Consider the following 5,290-nt stretch of genomic DNA (forward strand, 5'->3'; position numbering starts at 1 on the left):
CCTGGCAAGTCAAAAACCTCTCTGAAGAGAGTCTGAATAATATCTTTTTACAGATGATGCTACAGAAAAACATCCAGAGAGAAATGACTCATTATTTCCTATTACATTTACAGGACTCATTCTGGGGTTATAAATAAATTCTTCATCACTTGCTTGAAGGTAATAAAGCTTGTAGATTTTCTGCTCTGAAGTTTTATGTCCCCACTTGCCTTTTTTCCTGCCATCCAGCTGTGTCTCACTTTACCTTACTCACCACTGGTTGGTGTGTGTTTAAGGAATGAAAAATAATTTTAATATTTGCCAAGGTAAAATATAATTAGGTTGGTAGATCTGCTGTTTAAAAGGGCATGAACAGAATCCTCAGACTAAATAGAAATTATTTCTGGATTGTCTTCTGTTTTTGAGTATTTCTATTATCTATCTCTTCTATTACCATGGGTAATCAAGAAATGGATCATGTTTTTTTTTTTTTTAAAAGCCAAAACAGAACAAAGTAAACAAAAAACCACAACTGGGAAACAAGGTAGGAGGAAAAAAAGTGAATGAATCATATAGGTGCTCTGCCCATCATCAATCTCTTTATCCACCCACCCATCCATCCAATGTTTCTAATGTTCCTGCATATGCAAGGCATGATTCTGCTGGGAACTGCATATCAGAGTAGAAATCCCACAAGCTTTAAAGCCACACTGGCCTGAGTTAGAATCCTAGCTACAAATCTGTGCTGGTTGTGTAATCTACAAAACTCAGTCTTGGCCTCATGTTCCAAATCCCTTTCTTGTAGGACTGTTAAATATCTGAACAAACACCTTATATCTAAAGGGTTCCCTAAACATTAGTTTTTTCTCTCATTTCACTCTTCCTTACCTAGTTCCTGATTTAACTGATATGCCTGAAAAGTCACTTTATATATATATAACTGAAAAGTCACTTTAAAATGGAGCTTGCTATGACCTTCCCATCTTGCCATTTTGTGAGAAGAAGTAACTGAAGAAAATCCCAGTAGATGATATGGCAAATAAGAGGGCACAAGGCATCTTGCATGTTAATGTTTTTCAAGGATTTCTGAGTTCCTCAGAAGACAACACAAACTTGCAGCGCTTGAGCATCCTTGGGACTGGGTTAAGGCGAATGTCCTTGAGATGTCACCTGTGCGTGTGGTTACACCGAGTGGGTCTTGGGAAGCTGCTGCCCGGGATCTCCGTCATGCTACGTGCAGATTCCCTGGGGAGCTGCCATCGCATTAGATAAGCAGATTCAACTTCAGCAACAGATGTGGTTTTGCATTCCCATGCCAGAATCTATCAGGACTCATCATGCCACCCACCTGGTTTGCTTCAGTGACTGCTAAATGCCTGAGTGTCCTGGCATTCTCTAAACTGGACATTCATCCCCTCTGGTTCCATTCATCCTCTGTTCCTGGGTTTCTCAGCCCAGGGTTTCTGACACTGTTGACCTTTTGGGTTGGGTAGCTCTTTGTTATGAAGGACAGTTCTGTCCATGTTTGGCAGCAAACCAAAAATGTCTCTAGACATTTCCAAATGCACCCTCGAAAATGCACCTTTCCAAATGCATACACCACAGCTCTAGTATAACCTGCATTTCCTATTGTGCCCTCTGAAAATGTCACCAGGAACTGCATCCGTATCTTCTTCTCTGGCTTTTCTTTCTTCACTTCTTTTCTCTGTTTCAAACATGGCTCTCCCTGGGTTGTCTCAGATGGGGACTGTTTCTTCTCCTGCATCTTACCGACCCAAAGGTCAGGAGGTGAAGTAGTTGTCCTCCTTGCTTCTCATCATTGCACTGGAACAGGCCTTTTCTACTCTGCCCACAAAAATCTGCTTCTCTGAAACTCATGCCATCTGATAATGCTCTTCTTTCTTCCTGATGCATTACCCACTGACTGCCCCATCTTTCTCCCTCATCCTGGGAAAACTCAGTACCTGACTGACCCTGTTATTCCTCCTCTGAACACTGTCCTCATTCTTAGTGTTTTTAGCATCTATATTAATGACTCATCCAACACCATGGCCTCTCAGTTCCTGATCTCATCTTTATTGACCTTTTAATTTTCCCAATAAATGATGGAGTGCTGATGACTTGCCAGGCACTATTCTAGCTCCAAGGGTTATAGAAGTAATGAGGTAGACAAGATCTCTGCCCTCATGAAATTTACATTATAAATAAGCTCAGAGAAGAAAACTTCATTTTGCTAGTTGGTATTAAAGGAATAAAGAGGCTGTTTTGGATAGGGAATAATAGGGTTGAAGGGGTGAGTTTGCACTGAAGGGCGAAGGATGCCCTCTCTGAGATGTGAAATGCTGAGTTGAGACTTGAAAGGTGACAAAGGGTTGACCATGCAAAGAGCCAGGGGTGGAAAAGATAGGAAGATGAAACCAGAAGTCCAAAAAGGCTTTGGAGTGGTAATGAGCATGGGGTGTTCAAGGAACAGAAAATTGGTGTAAGTGGCTGGAGCTGTGAGTAGAGAGGATGACACTGGATGAGATATATTTGTGAGGTAGATGTATGCACCTTTGCTGATGTGATTGTATCTTGTGTGCACAAAATTTAATTGATCATTCTCCTCCATTTTTTATACCCTATCATTGCTGGTCTGTGGCTGCTGTCTTTTACATTTTTAAATATATTATTTTCCCACCTTATCTCTAATTTCCAATGCAATTCCCCTACCTCCCATATACTTCAATTTTTGTGTAGTTATCACCTGTATATGTTATTCCATTCCACTTTCCATATGTCTGTTTATATGCACATATCCATGTTTGTTGTATTTCAAAGTATTTTTGTTAGTGGTATTGTGCAATTGATCTTGTTCTCTTTAAATTTTTCATTCAACTTCAGTTTTTGAGGTCTTTTCATATTGCTGTATGTATCTATTCAACTTCATTAACTAGAAATTAACATAGTTAATTTCTAGAAAAATTTAAAAATGAGGTTTTTTATAGAAAAAAATATATTTGCTGCATAATAGTCCATCATATATACCTACACCTTTCAGTGATCTGGTCTTCCCTTGTGGCTCAGCTGGTTAAGAATCTTCCTGCAATACAGGAGACCTGGGTTCGATCCCTGCGTTCGGAAGATCCCTGGAGAAGGGAAAGGCTACCCACTCCAGTGTTCTGGCCTGGAGAATTCCATGGGCTGTGTAATCCATGGGGTCGCAAAGAGTCAGACACGACTGAGCGACTTTCACTTTCACTTTCACTTTTCAATGATCTATTTCTCAGTTGGTGGTACCCAAGTTGTTTCAGGTTATTTACAATAAACAACATGGTACCCATGCTCCCCAGTGAGAACTACTCTGGGATATGTCACCCAAAGTGGAAATGTTGGGACATAAAATATGAGCATTGTTTAATTTAACTAATTTGATCTCCTGAATTCTATACCTGTGTACCCTTCTCATTAGAAAAACTCTGATGGCTCAGTGGTGAAGAATCCACCTGCATTGCAGGAGACATGGGGAACATGGACTCAATCCCTGGGTCGGGAAGATCCCCTGGAGAAGGATATGGCAGCCCACTCCAGTACTCTTGCCTGGAGAATCCCATGGACAGAGGAGCCTGGTGGGCTCCAGTCCAAGCAATTGCAAAAAGTCAGACATGACTGAGCATGCATCCATGTAACACTCTCATTAACCATGCATAGTTTTCTCCGTATTTATCACCAGTTCAGCTTAAAACCCTCCCATGGTGTGTGACGTTGTTCTCTGAATGCTCAGTCACATTAGCCATTCTATTAGTTTTCTTTTAAAAGAAATATCTTCCAGTTTTTGTCCTGCTCCAAACTGAACTGGCTGCTGTCCAGGGCAGCTGTCATCCAAGGTCTCCCTTCATCATCACTCTGGGGGTTTTCTTCTCTTCTTTCCTGCATTTGTGGGTTTTTACCTTTTCCTCTTTCTTGGGATACTCTCTCTCTCTTCTTTAAAATTTTTGTTGGAAGATTGTTGCTTTACAATAGTGTTCTGGTTTCTGCCATGCATCAACAGGGATCAGCCACAGGTATACATATGGACCCTCCCTCCTGCCCCTCTCTGCCACCTCCCACCCCTTCCCCGCCCTCTAGGTTGTCACAGAGCAGATTCCCACTGGCTGTTTTACATGTGGTAATGTTATGTATGTCTGTCCTACTCTCTCAATTTTCCCATCCTCTCCCTCTCACACTGTGTCCACAGGACTGTTCTTCTATGTCTGCGTCTCCATTGTTGCCCTGCAAATAGACCATCTTTCTAGACCATACACCTGTGTTAATATAGTGTATTTGTCTTTCTCTTTCTGACTTACTTTGCTCTGGGTTCATCCACCTCATTAGTACTCATTCAAGTGCATTTTTTTTTTTTAAAGCTGAGTAACATTCCATTGCATAAAATATATGTAATGCGTCATAAATTGGCATGTCATAAAAAAAAATTCGCATGTCATCCTGGCACAGGGGCCATGCTAATCTTCTCTGTATTGCTCATGTTTTAGTACATGTGCTTTTGAAGCAAGCACACTTGCTTGTTTTTGTGGCATACATCCTCCTGTAGCTTTCTGAGAAATGATAGAAACTTGACTGTGAGGGTTCTACATTTGAAAATATCTTTATAGGATCACATTTAATGAAAAGCTTGGATATGAAATTCTTGGTTGGAAATAATTTCCCTTACAATTCCAACAGCATTGCTTGTTGAATTCTAGTTTCTGCTGATGCTGTTGAGAAGTTCAGGACTATTCGGGTTTTTGGTACTGTGTGTATGTGTGTGTGTGTATTTTTTTTTTTTTTTCTGCTCAGGAACTTTACCATCCTCTCTTTGTCCCCAGTTCTGAAATTTAAAAATGATGGGTTTCAATGTGGGTCTATTTTTATCTCTTGCACTGAGAACTTTGTGAGTCTTTCAGTATGGAAACACAGTGTGGAAACATGTTTTCTCTCTAGAGTGCCTGCTGTTTGGAGTTGAACCTCTTGAAATTGAAAGTGTTCATCACTCAGTTGTGTCCAACTCTTTGTGCCTCCATAGACTGCAGCCCACCAGGCTCCTCTGTCCATGGAATTCTCCAGGTAAGAATACTGGAGTGGTTTGCCGTTTCCTTCTCCAGGGCATCTTCCCTTTTTATATGTTTGCTCTGCTTACTGAGGTTTCCTCAACATCTGACAACACTTCCAGTGGTTTTTAAAAGATATGTGAACATTTGGCTGTATCAGGTCTTAATTCCAGTACGTGGGATCTGCACTGCATCATTCAGAGTCTTTCACTGCAGCGCACAGACTCTAGTTATGGCGCATGGGC

General features: G+C 41.0%; 1 non-coding gene across 1 annotated transcript; it reads right to left on the bottom strand.

Annotated features, from left to right (window-relative positions):
* Window positions 1-4,404: 4,404 nt before the first annotated feature.
* LOC139031359 (U6 spliceosomal RNA) lies at window positions 4,405-4,514 on the bottom strand. The gene has a single exon (XR_011483831.1). It is a non-coding gene; the product is annotated as a U6 spliceosomal RNA (small nuclear RNA).
* Between the last annotated feature and the right edge of the window lie 776 nt (window positions 4,515-5,290).

This window comes from Odocoileus virginianus, chromosome 26, assembly GCF_023699985.2.
Source record: "Odocoileus virginianus isolate 20LAN1187 ecotype Illinois chromosome 26, Ovbor_1.2, whole genome shotgun sequence".
NCBI lineage: Eukaryota > Metazoa > Chordata > Mammalia > Artiodactyla > Cervidae > Odocoileus > Odocoileus virginianus.